At 49.8% G+C, this 18,673-nt stretch overlaps 1 protein-coding gene across 10 annotated transcripts in view; it reads left to right on the plus strand.

Annotated features, from left to right (window-relative positions):
- Positions 1-927: 927 nt before the first annotated feature.
- Positions 928-18,673, plus strand: part of LYPD6B (LY6/PLAUR domain containing 6B) — a 169,257-nt gene continuing 151,511 nt past the window's right edge. For 6 of the 10 annotated variants that reach the window (XR_012001520.1, XR_012001523.1, XR_012001519.1 and 3 more), the window contains exon 1: positions 928-1,904. The gene's annotated coding sequence lies outside the window, so the exon portion shown is untranslated. The remainder of the gene's footprint in view (positions 1,905-18,673) is intronic. The other 4 variants (XM_072757732.1, XM_072757731.1, XM_072757734.1 and 1 more) reach the window with 2 other exon arrangements.

Genomic DNA, 18,673 nt, shown 5'->3' on the forward strand with positions numbered 1-18,673 from the left:
TACCACGTAGGGGATACAGCTGGAGGAGGGCACACCTAGGCGGGGCGTTCTCTGTGACTTTTTTTGCCAGGTTGGCCTTGCCCAGTGTGAAGCCACCAACCAGGCCACACCACATCTGAAATGCCCATCTGTGCAGGGCTCACTGATAAGGCAGGATGGGGTGGGGGTCCAGGCCCTAAATGAGCCTATTGGGGCAGGGCTGGAGCCGGCCACTTGGCCATGACCTCACCTTAGCAGACAGCTTCTAATTGTGGCCTTTGAGGTTTAATAGACCGTCGTGGAAGTGGACTGACATAGTTCTCAGTACGAATGTTCTCCACGCAATTTTACAGTTATACGGTATTTCCTGTAGCACGCTTATAATGAATTTCTTTAATGAATCTTGAAATTAATGTGTGAGTAGCAGCATCACACATCATTGTGCGTGTGTGTATACGGGCGTGTTAAAACCATTTGTTCGATGGAAAGAACATACCACACTTTGTACGTAGCCTATTTTGATATATCTTTTTTAAATGGATTTTACTTTATTTATTTTACATAATAACCTCTATACCGAACACAGGGCTCAAACTCACAAACCTGAGATGAAGGCTCGCATGTTCTACTGATTGGGCCAACCAGGTGCCCCGCACCCCTTTTGTTTTGTTTTCACATTTTTTTCCCCAACCATCAAGGCTTCAGTACGTGTGGGTGGCTCATATGACACTAGCTCTCTGAGAGGCCTGGAAAGACGGACTAGAGATCTCAGCAGGGGGCCAAATCCTATCCCCATTTCCGTGGGAGGTCTTTTTTTTTTTTTTTTAAGATTTTATTTATTGATTCATGAGAGACACAGAGAGAGAGAGGCAGAGACCCAGGCAGAGGGAGAAGGGTCCCTGCGGGGAGCCCGATGCAGGACTGGACCCCGGGACCCCGGGTCACGCCCTGGGCTGCAGGCGGCGCTAAGCCGCTGGGCCCCGGGCTGCCCTTCCGTGGGGGTCCTATTCCCGCCTCAGGGCCCAGCAGCACCTCGAACGCCCCAGGCTCGGCTCTGCTACCCGCGGCGGGGTGGGATCCGGGCGGGTCGTACCAACTGGGCAGTGTGCACAGGTGCCAGCTGGCGGGACAGCCTTGTATTCGGGGTACCCCTGCCCGTGACGTCGTGGGAAGGCAGCGGTTTGCCGGGCGGCTTAGGGGGATGCCCGGGGGTGCCGGCGTCCCCCCAGCCAGCTGCCGCAGGGGCCGGGGAGCCTGGGCCCGGCTCTGGGCTCCCGCAGGAGCAGGCGAGGCGGTGCGCGCGGCCCCGGGCCTGCAGGGACTCAGGAGCCCGCCGTGCAGCGGGCGTCGGGGGCTCGAGCGCGGCCCGGCGTCAGGGGGTGCGGGCTCCGCGGCCACGGCGGGGGCTCCTCCGCTCGCATCCGGAGCGGCCGTACGGACCTTCAGCTCCTTTCACCGCAGGGTTGGGGTCGGCCGAGGCGCGGAGGCTCGGCGGGGACGTCGGGAGGGGCCGCCTCCCCAGGGCCGGGCGGCCGCACCTGTGCGCGCGGCCCCAGCGCTGTCACCGGGCTCGGCGCCGCCTCTCGGGTTGCACCCCTCCCCCCAGCGGGGGGCTGGCCTCCCCGCGGTCCGCCGCCGGGTCGCTGGCTGGGCCGACGGCAGCTCGCCCGCGCCCCCGCGACCCGGCGGAGGACCCCCAGGTTCCCAGGGGCCCCACCTGTCCCGGCCGGTCGGTGCGCGCGCCCCAGGTGCTCGGCGGGGAGGAGCCGCCCCCGTGGGCCCCGCCCCGCGCGGCCGCAGCTCGGACCCAGGCGGGGAGCCGGAGCGGGAGCGGGAGCCGGAGCGGGAGCCGGAGCCGGAGCGGGAGCCGGAGCGGGAGCCGGAGCCGGAGCCGGGCGGGGGCGCCCACAGGCCGGGCGGCGCAGGTGAGCGGGGTCCGCGGGCCCAACACCTGGGAACATCTGCACCGGGCGGGGCTCCTGCGTGGCCAGGGCGCCGCCGAGCACGGCTGGCGTGGTGCTGGCGGGGCGGGGGCGCTGCGGAGAGCGCGGGGCCGCGGGGGAGGGGGTCCGGGGCTGCGAGGGGTCCGGGCAGGGGGGCTCCGGGCGGGGCTGCGGGGGGTCCGAGCGGGGGTGTGTGTGTGTCCGGGTAGGGGGGTGTCCGGGCGGCGGGACTGCAGGGGGGGCTCTGGGCGGGGGCTGTGTGTCCGGGCGGCGGGAGCGGAGGGCAGCTCCCTGTGCGCCCGCGGCTCTGCACAGGGGTTGGCGCCGGGTCCTCCCGGTCCCGCCCCATCCAGCCCCCGCCCCATCCAGGCCCCGCCCCCTCCTGGCCCCGCCCCGCCGGGCTCCGCACCCTCCTGGCCCCGCCCCGGGGCCCCGCCCCTCCTGGCCCCGCCCCCTCCGGCTCCGCCCCCTCCTGGCCCCGCCCCCCGCGCGCTGCTGCGGAGGAGGAGACCGGCGCAGGCGGCGGGGCCCCGGGCTGGGGGCGGGGTCGCTCGGAGGCTGGAGGGCGGCGGCCTGTGCCCCGGGGCTTGGGGCTTGGGGCGCCTGCACCCGCCAGCAGCCAGCGGCCCGAGGGGGAGCGGGGAAAGCCCTCGAGCGCCGCCCAAATTCTAGTTGCCAGCCGCTTGGCCTTGCGCAGCGTGACCTCGCGGATGCTCAGTTTCCCCGAAAGCAAAATGGGCATTTTTTTAAAAAAAAGATTTTATTTCCTTATTCATGAGACACAGAGAGAGGCTGAGACCCAGGCAGAGGGAGAAGCAGGCTCCATGCAGGGAGCCCGACGCGGGACTCGATCCCGTGACCCGGGGTCACTCCCTGGGCTGAAGGTGGCGCTAAACCCCTGAGACCCCCCGGGCTGCCCCAAAATGGGCATTTTGAGCGTTAAAATAGCTTTAAGTTACCTGATGTCCCTAAAGCACACGGCCCAGAGCTGGGGAAGGTCCTGTGCACTTTCCCTGCGTGGTCACGCAGCCCTGGTCTCCTCCCAGGGTCTCCGCGCCTCCCAACAGGAGGGGGATCCTCAGAGGCTCAGATGACCCTCCTTGGGGGGAAGCCCGGGGGTGGGGGTGAGGAGTGTGCATGGGGGTTCAGGGCTGGCATTCGTTTTTGTTTTTTTTTTTTAAGATTTTATTTATTTCTTCACGAGAGACACAAAGAGAGAGAGGCAGAGACAGGCAGAGGAAGCAGCAGGCCCCACGCAAGGAGCTGGACAGGGGACCCGATCCCGTGACCCCGGGTCACACCCTGGGCCAAGGCACGTGCTCAACCCCGGAGCCCCCGGGCATCCCTGGCATTTGTTTTTAAATCACTGACTGGTTCACTGCTAGGCTGCGTGCAGGCTGCTTTAGCTCCTGCTGCCATCCTAGGGACAGACGATGGACAGGTGCCAGGACATAGGCCCCACACCCAGGGGTGTCACGGGCCGGCTGGCATCATTCTCCACTGTGTTTGTCAGAGTTCTTTTGAGTTGGGTGTTGGTCCCTTGAGAATCACCTGAATGCAGTATTAGAAATGTGGTCGCCGAAATGAAAAAGGCTGACAGTTTTGGCCTCAGGTATAGCTGCATCCAGGGGCTCATAGGATGAGGTGGGGAGGCTCATTCTTGCTCATACGTATTTTGGGGCTTTTCACCTGCTGTGTTGACTGATTTTTAGTGTGGAGGGTAAATAGTACCGGGACCCTCGAGGTTGTCTGCTCCTTCAGAGAGGGCAGGGGTGGGGGCTTGCTCCTCTTCCAGCTGTATCGTCCTCATAGCGTATCTTACTGATGTACTAGACCAAAGCGGGGCCAAGCCACCTCAGGATACAGGGAGTGGGTGTCCTGAGGAGGAGTGACTACCCAGGAGCCACCAGGGCCCAGGCGATTAGTTCAGCTCAAGTTCAGGTGATGGAGACTGGGGAGGGCCACTTCCCCCTGAAAAGTGTGTTCTCAGCAGATAAAAATAGGACCAGTCCCCTGCACCCTCTCTGCCCTTGCTCACTGCCACCTAAACCAAGTCCACAGGACGGTGTAGACAACCTGGGCCTCCGTTCAAGGCTGTCAGTCATCCGGTCTTTATACTATTTCCCATGTAGTATAAGGATCTTAACAGCTGTATGTTTCCAATCCTTCTATCTTTCATGTTTATTGTTACTATCATCTCCCTTTTACGTATATTGTAAATAAAACATTGCTGTTATTTTTTAGACCAGGGGTTAGCAAATTTTTTGTCTAAAAGCCCAGAAAGTAAATATTTTTGGCTTTGAGGCAATATTTGGTCTCTGTTGGATAATTTCTTTCTTTCTTTCTTTTTTTTTTTTTTTTATAAACAACACTTAAAGAATATAAAAATTATTCTTAGCTTATAGGTCATACTAAAGGAGACTATGGGCTGGATTTGGTTTGTAAATCATACTTTGCTGACTCCTGCTTTAAACATTCAGTTATATTTTATAGCAATTAAAAATAAGAAAAAAAGATGAATTGCTTTTGACTTTCATTTATTCCATTTCCAGCACTTTTCATGTCTTTGTGTAGATCCAGCTTTCTGACATTGTATTACTTCTGCCTGAAAAGCTTCATTTAGCATTTCTCATAGTGTAGGTGTCCTGGCCATGAATTCTCTTAGTTTTTGTTTGTCTATGCCAGTTCTTTTTCTCCTTTATTTTTGAAAGATATTTTTACTGGGTATGGAATTTTGAGTGACAGTTTATTTTTTCTTTAAGCACCTTAAAGATATTGCTTCATTGGCTTCTAACATTGCATGCTACTGACAAGATGACTTCTATAATCCTTATCTCTGTTCTTTTATACTTAATGTTTTATTTTTATACCACTGCATTCAATATTCTTTTTGTCTTTGGTTTAAGCTGTCTTAACGTGCACATGTATGCACATTCTTGGTACTCATCCTGCTTGATGTTCTTGAGCTTCTTGGACCTGTGGTTTGGTGCCTGTCATTAATTTTAGAAAATTCTCAACGGTTATTTCATAAAATATTTCTTTTGCTCTGTTCTCTTTTCTCCTTCTAAAACTTGATTACACCTAGATTGGAAATTTTAATTTGTTCCACAGCTGTTGAACACTCTTAATTTTTGTTTCATTCTTCCTTTTGTTTCTTCTTGTTTTAGTGTGGATAGTCCTGTTGACCTGTTCTCAAGATCACTGACTCTTTCCTCAACTGTGTCAAATCTGCTAATCTAGGAATGTTGAAAGCCGTCTGCATTTCTGTTACTCTGTTCAGCTTTTCACGTTTTTCCATTTTATTCTCTCTTTTTCCATTTTATTCTCCCTTAAAGTTCCTATCTTTCTGTTAAAATTCAACAGTTAATCTTTCATGTTGCCCACTCTTTCTATTAGGGTATTTTACAATTAAAGTTATTTAAAATTTAGTGTCTGATACCTTCAACATCTGTGTTATATCTGAGTTTGGTTCAATTCATTGCCACCATGTGGCAGGGATGTCTTTTTCTTGACTTTTCTTAAAAAAAATTATTTATTTTTTCATGAGAGACACAGAGAGAGAGGCAGAAGCATAAGCAGAGGGAGAAGCAGGCTTCCTGCGGGGAGCCCGATGTGGGAGTTGATCCCAGGACCCCAGGATCATGACCTGAGCTAAAGGCAGATGCTGAACCACTGAGCCACCCAGGTGCCCCTTTTCTTGCTTCTTGTATGCTCTCTATGTTTTGTTGAGAACTGGACACCCTGTGTAGGACATGGGAGTCTAAAATAAATAGTTCTTATGTCTGGAAATGGGAGTGCCTTTCTATTTCTGCTAGACCATGAGTGTGGGGGCTTGATCACTCTAATCAGGATTTGAACTGAATTAGAAGTTTGTTGTTGGTATGGTTCTTCTCCGTGCACCACCCACTTCTAGTTCTTCTTGTGATACTTTGAGTTTAGAGTTGGGGCTGGTGTGCTAGAGAATTTTGTCTAATGTCTATCTCAGTGTCAGTCTTAGGTCTTCCTTTAGCCTCACAGTGGTCTGGCTCCATGCTCTTCCACCTTTCCAGCAGTATTCTGTTGTTATTTGCTACTTGATGCCTGTTAGCCAGTGTCCAGGTGCATCTGCCTCAGGTAAATACGTGCTTGTCTCCCCTCTTCCTATAGGTGTCTGGTTCTCCTTAGATTTAGGGCTAGTTTGTTTCCCTGTGACCTCAAGTTTCAGTGGATTCAAGAAAGTTCTGGACTTGCCATTTATCTTGTTTTTTATTTGTTGTGAGCATGGGAGTGAGGCTCTTCATGTAAATCCTGAGGCTGTTTCCCTTCCCTCTGTGCTTTATAAAATGCCATTTATACATTTTGTACCTTTAAATCAGTGGTTTTCAACTCTGGCCTAAAGAACATTAAACAAAATACAAATTTGGGGCCCCAGTGTTTTAATTGATATATTTGGGGATCCAAGCATGGGTATCTTTTAAATGCTCCACAGGTAATTCTGATGTCTATCTAGGCTGAGAACCCTGGTCTAAGTCTCCCTAACAGTTTTCCCCATCACAGAGATGCTATTCCAGCATAAACCATCAAATAAAATTTGAGGCTGTATACATTCACCCTTGTGACTCCATGGGGTTATTTTCTCCAAATTGTGCCTTCAGGAATACTTGATTGCCTTTGATCTAGACTGATAGTGTCATAGAATGGGGAGAAAACAGAGTTCATCTCATTTAACTTTCTACTAAAATGAATATCCTCCATGTCAGTCTATGGCTTTGGCACTGCTTGAAGTCTCTCAGGGGCTGCAAACTCTCTGCCGTTCAAAATGATAAACCTCAGCATGAGATAGTTTTATTTGTTAGAGATGTTTTCCTTCTATTGAATTGAAATGACTCCTTCTATAATATCTCAAATAATTTGATTTTCAGCCTCACAGACTGTTTTGACAAGTATCTGTGTGCATGACGCAGGACGTGTTCACACGTGCATACACGCGTGCACGTATACACGCTCATACTCACGACAGACATTTTATGAAACAAAATTTACTGTAAGTCTTGTACCTCTGAATTGATTTTACGACCCACCAACGGGTTGTTTTTTTGCAGTGTGGAAGATGTTTCTCCAGCCCGTCTTTCACTAGACAAGCTCCCATTGCAAAGGTTTCAGGACAGCTGTCCTGGTACCTCAGCTTGGCCTGGTGTCACGCTGCTTCCTTTGGCCATGTTTCAGCTTCCCCACGGCTCTGGCCAGTGTCACACACTAGTTGGGCTGCACTGTGTGGCATGTTCTGCAAATCAGTGGCTGCGTGCAGAGACTGGGGCTCTTCAGGTGGGCAGATCTGTGCAGAGCAGAGGAAGGGAGCCTTGTCTTTTGGTAGACACTGTATCCAGCTGTGTGGCCCAATCTCAGTGGGATGGGAATTGCAGCCATCTCTTGAGGAACACTGTTGAGGGCTTTGTGATTGTTATGTGTCCTCCCACTTTTGCCCTATTGATAATGCATTATCCTAATTAGCTATGTGTGTATGTTTATTTTCTGAAAGATGGTGAATGCCGTAGACGTCAAGAAGAAATTTAAAAAAATTTTTTTTAAAGATTTTATTTATTCATGAGAGACACAGAGAGCGAGAAAGGCAGAGACTCAGGAAGAGGGAGAAGCAGGCTCCCTGCAGGGAGCCTGATGTGGGACTAGATCCCCGGACCCCGGGGTCACACCCTGGGCTGGAGGCAGGCGCTAAACTGCTGAGCCACCCAGAGATCCCCAAGAAGAATATTTCCTTCTTTCTGTCCCTGGTGGTCAGCACAACAAAATTAATTTGTTGCAATAGCTCTAGAAAGCTGTATTCCCAGTCAAGAAACGCTGGACTTTTAGCACTATTGCTCTGCTGACAGTGGTGCTATCAACTTATCTGCTTAGGAGCACAGGGCTTGACAGCCATGTGTTTGCTTTGGGAAGTAGATAAGCTGGGCGGGTTAGATGAACTTGTCCCCTTAGACAAGTGCCCATGCGTAAGACGCACGCGGTGTCAGGCGCCAGTGAGATGCCTCGTGTTTTACAGCCTGCAGCCTGACCAGGGACACGTGACCCGCAAAGTGGGTGTCCGTGGGTATGCGGTGGGTAGGTGCTCCTGGAGGCCGCAGGGGAAAGGAAGGCCACACGGGGGGTAGGAAAGACTTGATTTGGGCCTTGGAGATAAGCATCAGACACATGGAGTGGAAGGTGTTGGGGGGGCATTTGGAGGGAGGAGTGCGCTATTTTAGTAGCCTCCCACGCCCTGCAAAATCTCTGCTGCCTCTGGGAGTGACTTGGATCCATGGGGCTTGGGAGAACTGTAGGTGGGATGTAGAGGAGGATCTAACTTACATGATTTCTATAGCGAGGTTGGCCATGCACAGGGGGTAATAGGCGCAGCCCCCAGCCCCATCCCATGCCTCCGCCTCCGGGGCTCTGCCTCTGACCGGGAGGTCGTGTGTGTTCTGGAAGCTCCCTCTCCTCCTAGCGAGGCTCAGCTTTCTGGAGGCAAGTTCAGGGCTGGCAGCGTTAGCTTTAGCAACACTGGGGTCTTGCTCTAAAACCCGATGGAAGTCTCCAAGCAGCGATCCATAGCCACTGACCCAACTTTTCCTACTGTCTCTTCTCTGAGGTCTCCTGAGCAGACCTATTATTAAGAAATGTACTTTCTCGGGAGGCACCCAGGGGGCTCAGCGGTGGAGCCCCTGCCTTGGGCTCAGGGCGTGACCCCGGGGTCCCGGGATTGAGTCCTGCACCAGGCTCCCCGCAGGGAGCCTGCTGCTCCCTCTGCCTGGGTCTCGGCCTCTCTCTGTGTCTCTCATGAATAAATAAATAAAATCTTTAAAAAAGAAACGTGCATTCTCAAAGCGTGCTGCATCTACCACTCTCCGAGACTGACTCCATCCTGAGGCCCTTCTGAGTGTCCTTCTTCATACAGTGAAGAAACAGTGACACCATCAAATACTGCATAAAGGTCAGAGGCTGCCTCACTGGTGTCGCACTGGGGACATTCGGGGAACGTGTTCTGTGGTGAAGAACAGGGATGGAAGAACGTTATGGAGAAGACGGGGGGGGGGGGGGGGTGTTCCGTGTCCTGTGGCGGGGGCGGCTCCTCTGATCACAGCCGGAGGACAGCAGTGAGGCCCGGGGCCCCACCGCCCGGCCTGTACGGGAGGGATCCGGATTGCGGAGAGGTGGGCTCCGGTCTTGCAGTCCCCGGGGGCAGAGGCGACCTAAAACAGGTCCATCTAGATGACTCCGTATAGTTCCCTTTTTGCCTCGGCAGCCAGGAAGCTCAGAGCTAAGTGTAAACACACTCAACCACGTGAGGACTTTATTTCAAGTCCTAAGTAAAAAGATTTCCCATCTGAAATTAGATGATTTCACCTTTTTCAAAAGAGTATCTTTTTGGTTTTTTTTTTTACTACCAGGGTGATACATGTTCATTGTAGAAAATGTGGAAAAGGACAGATTGTCCCCCCCATCAGCTGTTTTCCCACCACACAGATAGTCACTGTTGAACCATTCTCGTTTCTTCTGAGCATGTTTGTCTATATATGTGCGTATCTATATATGTTTACAAAAATGAAATGATCCCTTTCAACTGTATTAAAACTCTTTTTTTAAAGCTTGACCTTTAAAATCATTTTCCATGCCATCATATATTCCTGTACAACATTATTTTTATTTTTTATGCATTTTTAATTTTTTAAAAAATTTATTCACGAGAGACAGAGAGAGAGAGAGACAGGCAGAGACATAGGCAGAGGGAGAAGCAGGATCCACGCAGGGAGCCCGATGCAGGACTCGATCCTGGGACCCCTGGGTCATGCTCTGAGCTGAAGGCAGACGCTCAACCGCTGAGCCCCACAGCCGTCCCCACAACATTATTTTTAATGGCCAGCGTATTTCCTCATGAGGCTGTACCTTGCACGTTTAGCTTGAACTCAGCTTTTTACTATTATAGACAACTCTTGTCATGTGCATTCTTGTAGCTAAATCTCTGTGCAGGTCTGCAATGATTTCCTTAGAATAGAAATTCTAGAAGTGACACAATTAAATACCTAAAATAATGAAATAATGTTTTTAAGGCTCTAGCTTTATATTCCCGTCTTGCCTCCAGAAAACAGTTCATGTTTTCATAATCTTTCATAATGTTTCATAATGTTTCATAATCATGTTTTCATAATCATAGATTAGTTCATAATCTATTTTATCACCTAAACTCTTGAGTTCCTCTTCCCCCAGCCACCTCCAGGACGGGGATCATGATTTGTTAAAATCTGTATTAGGGCAGCAGCATGACTGGCTTTGGGCCAGGTGTGGAGGATTTATGAGGACCCCATGAAGCAACTATGGATCTGGACAAAATGAACAGAGACAGCCTTTTTAAAGAAAAAAAAAAAAAGGTTTTATTCATTTGAGAGAGTGAGTGAGTGTGAGTCGGGGGAGGGGCAGGAGCAGAGGGCGCAGCAGGTGCCTGCCCAGCAGGAAGCCGGTGCCACAGGACTCGATCCAGGGCCCCCGGGGTCATGACCTGAGCTGGAGCAGACGCTTGACCAACTGAGCCACCAGGCGCCCCGGAAACAGCCTCCTTGTCGCTCTGGTAATCTGTCAAAAGCATGAAACAATGTGAAAAGCGTTTGCTCTTGACAACGTGCTGACCTTTGGGCCGAGCAGCAGGCCGAGTGGCGTTCCTGCCTGGGGCACCTTGCGGCGGCCGCAGCCCCAGCTCAGCCAGGGAGGCCGGGGTCGGGGCTCGCTCAGCTGGCAGGGGGCCCGCTCTTCCCCCGCAGGGCATTTCCAATATTCTCATCTTATATGCTACCTTGCAGCTCATCCTTATAACTTAAGTGGTGATGTTAATAATTATTCACAGAGGATACGTTCTTAGAATTTGGGATCAAATTTGATACCTGTTTTCAAAACTGTCTTTCAGGACGTTTTACCAGTGAGCATCTTCACTAGCAGTGTATGCAGGGATCTCACCATTAAAATATTTGAATTGAGAGAAACACACATTCCATAAAATTGTATATTTTAAATTTTTAAATTGAGAGAAACACACATTCCATAAAATTGTGTATTTTAAATTTTTAAATTGAGAGAAACACCCATTTCATAAAATTATATACTTTTAAGGTATGCACTTCAGCGGTTTTAGTATGTTCACTAAGTTGTGAATTATCGTCATTATCTAATTCCGAAATGTTTTAACAATTTCGCGAAGAAGTCTTATACTCATTAGTAATCATTCCCCATTGCCTCCTTCTCTCAACCCCCGGTAGCCATTAATTTACTTTCTATTTCTATGGATTTGCCTGTTCTGGACATTTCCTATGCATGGAATCATTCAGTATGTGACCTTTTGTGTTTAGCTTCTTTTATTTCACATAATGTTTTCAAGATTTTAAGGTTAATAATGTTTTCAAGGTTATAGCATAAATCAGTCCTTCATTCTTTTTTATGGCTGAAAAATATTCTATAGTACGGATATAACACTTTCTGTTTATTCATCTTGATGGAGATTTGGGAAGCTTCCAATTTTGGGACTATTATAAGTAATGTTTCTATGTACATTCATGTACCAGTTTTTGTGTGGACACGTGTCTTCCGGTTGTCTTAGGTTTATACACCTAGGTGTGGAATTGCTGGATCATATGCTTATCCTGTTTAACTTTTTGAGGAACTACCAAACTGTTTCCAAAGCTGCTGTACCATTTTACATTCTTACCAGCAACGTGGTGAGGATCCCAGTTTCTCCCCGTCCTCACCAAAACTTTTATTGTCTGTCCTCATGCTTATGGCCATCTTAGTGGGTATGAAATGGTATCTCTTTGTGGTTCCAGTTTGCATTTTCCTAATAACCTATGATGTTGAGACTCTTTCATATGCTTATTGGCCATTTGTAGATCTTTGGAGAAATGTCTTCTCAGACCCTTTGCCAGTTTTTAATCAGGATGTTTGTCTTTTAATTGTAGAATTGTAGAATTCTACATTGTAGAATTCAATTGTAGAATTGTCTTTTTATTGTAGAATATATAACTAATATTCTGGGTACTAGACTCTTATCAGATATATGATTTGCAGATATAATCTCTCATTCCATAGGTTGTCTTTTCATTCCCTTGATAGTATCCTTTGGAATACAGAAGTTTGAATCTTGATAACATTCTATTGGCTTTTTTCTTTTTTTCACTTGTGCTTTTGGTGTCATACCTAAGAAACCATTGTCTCATCCAAAATTACAAAGGTTTACACCTATATTTTCTTCTAAGAGTTCTATAGTTTTAGCTCTTCCATTTAGATATTTGGTCTGTTTTGAGTTAATTTTTATATATGGTGTGAGTTAGGGATCCAAATGTATTCTTTTGCGTGTAATTATCCCGTTGTCCCAGCACCATGTACCAAAAAAGAGTATTCTTTCCCCCATTGATTGTCATAGCCTGTCAAAAATCAGTTTGACCATAAATATATAATTTACTTCTGTGCTCTCAATTCTGTTCTGTTGATCTGTAGCCCTATCCTTATGCCCGTATCACACAGTCTTGATTATTGTCACTTTGTAGCAGTGTTGTTAGTGGGAAATGTAAGTTTTCCAACTTTGTTCTTGTTCAGGATTGTTTTGCCTATCCTGGGTCTCTTATATTTTCATAAGAATTTTAAGATTAGTTTGTTAATTTCTGCAAAAAGCCACTGGGATTTGATAGGGATCACATTAAATCTACAGATCAGTTTGAGGATTATTGCCATTTTAACAATGTTAAGTTTTTTGGTAATGAACACAGGTTATTTTCCAGTTGTTTAGGTCTTCTCTAATTTCTTTTAGTGATGTTTGGTAACTTTAGTGTTTAAGTCTTGTACTTCCTTTGTTAAATTCATTACTGAGCATTTGCATTTAATTTTTTCTGGTGCAGTGTAAATGAAATTGTCTTAACTTCATTTTTAAACTATTTGTTGGTAGTGCATAAAAATGCAGTTGTCTTATGTTTTGATCACGTATCTTGAAACCTTGCTGAACTTGGTGACTAGATGATCTATAGTGTTTTAGGGAATTAACTAGGATTTTCTATAGAGAAGATAATGTCATCTGCAAAGAGAGATAGTTTTACTTCTTTCCAATATGGATGCTTTTATTTCTTTTTCTTGCCTACTTGCCGTGGCTAGAAGCAACAATACGATGTTGAATAGAAGTCATGAGAGCAGACATCCTGGTCTTGTTCCTATGTCAGTTCCCATTTAACAAAGTGGCCAATATTGTTTATGCTAGTTTTTTTTTAAAAGATTTTATTATTTTATTTATTCATGAGAGACTCACTGAGAGAGGCAGAGACAACACAGGCAGAGGGAGAAGCAGGCTCCATGCAGGGAGCCCCACATGGGACTCGATCCCAGGACCCTGGGGTCACACCCTGAGCCGAAGGCAGATGCTCAACCACTAGGCCCCCCAGGCATCCCTGTGCTAGTTTTTGATGCCTGTTTTTATACTATAAGAATCTGAATGAAGGAGCAGGAGTTGCTGATTGTTTTCTCCTAGGGAAGAAACAAACAAAAATTCCTTTTTTTCTGTGCATTTGGAGGCTTGGCCTGGTAGTTAATAGGGAAAAAAATGTATTTTAATTGAAGAATCTATTTATGTAACATCTAGGTGCCAAGGAGTTTGATTAATGCTTCCTAGGATATAAGCGATCATTACTTAAAAATAAAACTTAATTTTTCCCTGCTAGTTTTTCCATCCTACCTTTCCATATGTTTGGCTGCCCATTATGTGCTTCGGGTACCATGCTGGGATCAGAAAGATGAGTTAAACACACACCTTATCTTCAGGGTGCTCATGGGGAAATCTTGGGGGAGACAGATAGGAAACAGGAAGTTTAATATTCCGGCAAGTGGTTCCCATCCAGGGTAATCTGTCAGAAGGAAACAAGTAAGAGGTGTGGGCTTCCCCCTGAGAGTTTCTGGGTTTCAATTTGCTGATGGAGCTTTCACTTTTTACTCCATAGAATCAAGGAATTTTAGAACTGGAGGCCTGGAAATCCTTTCATCCAATTCCATCTTTTTCACTAGGAGTCACCTCTTATCTTGTTCAACAGTTACTCTTTTCTCTTATCAGCAGCTCTTCTTTTTCTGAAATGTTCTCTCTCTCTCTCTCTCTCTTTCACACACACACACACACACACACACACACACACACACCATTTTCTGGGGAGACAATCCTTGTCTAGCCCGCTTCTTGGCTCCATTTGTTGCATCTGGTAATACAACGCCAGCCTCGGTGCTCATCTTCAGTAGGGTTCATCTAGGATTCCTGCTTCCTCTTGACTGTGAAGACCACCCGGCATTGTCCTTTTGGTGGGCACTTCTGACGTGGAAATGATAAGGATGGGGACATTGTCCATCTCCACAGCTGGGTTACCCAGAAAGCTTGCTGGAGGCCTCCTGTGCTGTTTCATTGTAGTTTGAATTTTCTTTGTAAAGAGCGCATTCCAGTTTAATCTCGTCAATAAGGAAGATTCACTAGGATGCATATAAAGTCCCACCTGCATGCTTGCTGCAAAGTCATCTTTCCAGAAAAGAATGAAAGTGTCATTAACAAAAGCAATGAAAAACAAACAAAAAAACAAAAGCAATGAAATAGGCGTACACCTTAACAAAGTTTAGTTTTTATTTTATAAGTTAAGTCAGCATTGTATGGTACGTAAGCTTCCATTTTTATTTTGCTATTTAAAAAGAGACCTTTTATTCCAGTTTTATTATTTATTATTACAATTAAAATAACATCAGGTTACTTTTTATCATTCCAGTGGTAAAACGAATGCAAACCTTATGGTCTCAGGCTACAGAAGAAAATGAATTGTCCCCACAAACCTTTCAAGTTTAATTAACTTTTAAACAAATATGAAGTTCTCCTTGCCTTTTTTCCTCTTTTATTGCAATGCATTTTTTCCTTTAGATTATGTGAGGGGGTGAGATAAGGATGCAGGGCTGCTTTCTGGTTCATACTGTTTACTGCATATGATACAGCAGCCAATTCAATCAGAAGGGAAATAGGAAAATAACTACTCTATTTGTGCCTCGTAAGCGGTTTGCACAGTCCCCTCCAGTCCCTACGATTAAATGTTGGCTTCTCTCCTCGCAGGCTTCTAAAATGAAATTAGCGTTTTAAGACCAGACACAAATACTGTGTGGGGACAAACCGGGCAAATTGGAGAATCGCAGCACTTGATTTGGTGCTGGGAGATTGCAACGGAAAACCAAAGGAGATGGGAGCAGATCTGGAGCAGCTCGTAGGCCATGGAACAGGGGGTCAGTGGGGTGGGGAGGGGAGGGCCGGGTGGATTGGTGTTTACAGCGGCAGAGCCTTCCCTGCACAGTAAGATGCACCATCTTGAAGTCACTTGACCTGGGTCTCAGCCCTACGGTGGCCCTGGACTTGCTGGTGGGGGTGCGGGGAGGCTGGCGTGTAGAGGGCCCTTTCCAGAAAGGGGGGTGGCTCTGTGGGGGGAAAGAGTGTTTGGGCTGGCAGCCAGGACCTGAGTCCTGCTCTTGGTCCTGCTGCCTTCAGACCATGTGGCCTCGGATGGGGTCCCCTCACCCCTCTGAACCAGGCGCAGGGGGTGGCTCTGGCCTCCACCTTTGTTGTCCCACCCAAGTTCCCCAGCCTCCTCTGAGCCATCTCGGAGGCTGTGCCCACGCCAACAGTTGGGGTCCCTGGCCCCTGCCTCCCAAAGGGAGCAGCCTCAGTTTCCCCTTTCCTATTTATGCTTCTACAAGTGATCGTCTGAACCAAGTGGTCACTAGATGTCTAAAAACTCCTCGGGGGCCTGATCTCGAAGATCCTGTGGCTCTTGCATCCCGGGCGTCTGTAACACCGACCTCCTGGGTGCTTGTGCAGGGATAGAGGAACACCCATCACCCTGGCGTCTCCCACCTTTCTCAGGCGACACTGGGAGCAGGGACAGTGGTGCTGCGGTGGAGGACGGGGCTGGGTGTGGGGTGCTGGCCTTGGACCCCAGGGGCCGACTGCTGCCCTCCTGTCCCCGTAGCTTCCCCAAGGCTCCGAGACCAGCCCGGCTGGTGCAGGTGGCCTCCGCCCGGGACCTGCCAGCTGCCCGCAGGTGGCAGGTGCTGTCGGGCTGCGCAGCCCGAACTGGACCCCGTGGCTGGGAGAGGCGGCCTGGCCCGGGTGCCGGCGGGTCTGGGTTCTGGGGCCTTGGCCCCACACCACGTCCTCGCCTGGCCGGGCATCTGCTCCTTCCACCTGGGGACCTACCTGCATGCCCACCAGCCTCCTCCACGACCTGAGCCCGGGCACCCCTCGCGGCCACTGAGCGTCGGGCCTGGAGCCTTGGTCCCCGGTTTCCAATGGCCACAGGGGTGGGGTGCCAGGGGAAGGACATATGGCGGGAGCCAGGGATGCGGAGGATGCGATGGGGGTTTGTCGGGAGCCAGGGCTTGCCGTGTCGGAGGGGACTCGGGCCCGTGTCTGCACCCACGGGTACCTCACGTCCCTGCCCCTCACCCGCTTTGTAACGGGCCCCCTGTGCTGGCCCCGCGCTTGTCGCAGGGCTGCCCCAGGGAGCTGGCGGTGCTGGTGCGCGGTGCTCCGGGCTTTGCGGGGGGAGCTCCTGCAGGTGGGCGGGGGCCCAGGGTGAGCAGCCGGACAGGCAGGAGGCAGGTGCTGCAGGCGAGCCCAGGACCTGCGGCCTGCAGGATGACCCCGAGGGCGCACAAAGGAGCGCAGGGCCATCTGGGTGGTGGGTGCCGGGGAGTTGGGGAGCTTGGGGCCCGCACAGAGGCCGGTGAGGGACGGGGACGGAGCAGAGCCTGGCAGGATGAGCTGGGCCTAGGCTGGGAGGGACCTGGGCTAGTTTCCCGACTGCTCGTCAGTGTGGATTCCACCCGGCAGGATCAGGCAGCTCAGGGTAGGAGGGTGCGAGGCTGGTGGGGGGGGGGGGGGGGCAGCCCCGCCTTTGCCACCTTCGGGCTGCGGGTAGGGGACTTCACTGTGCCTCTCTTGCCTCGTCTTTCAAACAGGGATAAAAATCCTCCCTGCCTTACAGGGTTCTTGTGAGGAATGAATAAGTGGACTCGCTCAAGGGCTTACACAAATGGGTGCAGAGTAAGCACCTATTAAAATTTATTGTTTGGGGGGTGGGGCCACAGTGTGTTTCTCATGAGTGGCCTCTTTAGACTGTGTATCACTTGGCTCTGGCCGTAAAAATGCCGTGTAAAAAATACCCGGGGACACGGGGGCTTAGAACAGCAGTTATTTGCTGAGGCTCATGCAGTCGCACGCGCCCCCCTCCCCCCCTCCGGGCTGGGCTGGGCCCAACCGGGCTCCACTGAGCGGCTGTGCTTCAGGCTCCCACCAGCTGGGAACGCACACTGGGCTTTCACCTGCCTCAGGTGGGATCCACTCCGAGGACAGCAGCTATGTGGGGCAGCTCTTCCACGGGGCGTCTGTGGAGCTAGAAGGGGTAAGAAGAAGCCTGCAGGGGCGTCCTACTGCCTGGATTCCTTCCAGCCGAAGCCATTCACAGGCCAGGCCCAAAATCACAGACAGGGGATTATTTTGATCCCCATCAGCGGGAGGAGCCACAGAGTCCCCTTGGTGCAGGGCAATCAACACAGGGAGGGTTGCAGCTTGGGGCCAGCAGTGTGAGGGACCATAGACTGCTCTGGTGCCTCCTGCAGCTGCAACTTCCAAGAGGGAGCACCTGCAACTTCCAAGAAGGAGCACCTGCGGGGCAGTCAGCGCCCAACGTGGGCGAACCTGAACCACGGGGGCTGCAGTGATCTGGTGTCCCTGCGCCCTCCCCAGGCCTTGCGAATGCTTGCTCTTGTTCGAGTCTTTGGAGGAGACCACACATTTTAGGGGAAAATGTATTGATGTGGGTTTGACTTTAGACTCCGCGGGATGAAATGGGCTTGGACATATTCTCCCGTAATACCTCCGAAAGGGTGAAGACGGGCAGAGGAAGGCTCTGCAGCCTCTCAGCCTTCCCGATGATTCGCTCGGACCTGTTCATAGCAGACGTCAACAGCTACGATACGACTTCGCTGTTTAAGCTCAAGAATGAACCGTGTGTTTCTATGTGTTTTTAGATCTGTCTCTCTGTCTCTCTCTGTCTCTGGATGCAGTGGAAGGAGTTCTATTTTTTCCTGGGCTCCTTGGCATTTGCTTCCTACTCCCTGGGACCCTCGGGTGAGGTGAGCGTGCCTCTCCAGGGGACGCCCCCAGCAAATGCTGGGCAGGGGGCACAGGAGAGGCGGCCTGGTTGGTAGTTAGGAGTAAGCAACATACCTCGTTCTTCCAGACAGCTCCGGAGCAGGATGGGGACCGAGGGAGGAGTCGGATATGGTTGCTTTGCCAACATGTAAGATAATCTCTCTTGCTCTTCCTGGGCCTCCTTTTGCCACGTGACAAACGCATCCATTCTTCTCCAACAGAAACGAGAGAAGCAGGGCAGAGAGATGTTCTTACAGGTTAGACTTCTCTGCTTTATGTATGAGAATATAAGCGTACTATGACACGAAATAGCGAACTTCTTAATATGCTAGTCATTCCTTGGATTAAACAATTAAGCAAGATCTCTAAAATCACACTTAAGTATGATATCAAATCGGGCAATTTTTAAAGATACCGGTTGGAATTATGTTCTAGAATTTTCTGGTAATGAAAATAACGCTGGAAATAAACATTCAGCAGTGTGACTGACATATAAAGTGCTCGGTAAATTGTAGCACTGATGATAACGATG

The sequence above is a fragment of the Vulpes vulpes genome, chromosome 5, assembly GCF_048418805.1.
Source record: "Vulpes vulpes isolate BD-2025 chromosome 5, VulVul3, whole genome shotgun sequence".
Taxonomy (NCBI): domain Eukaryota; kingdom Metazoa; phylum Chordata; class Mammalia; order Carnivora; family Canidae; genus Vulpes; species Vulpes vulpes.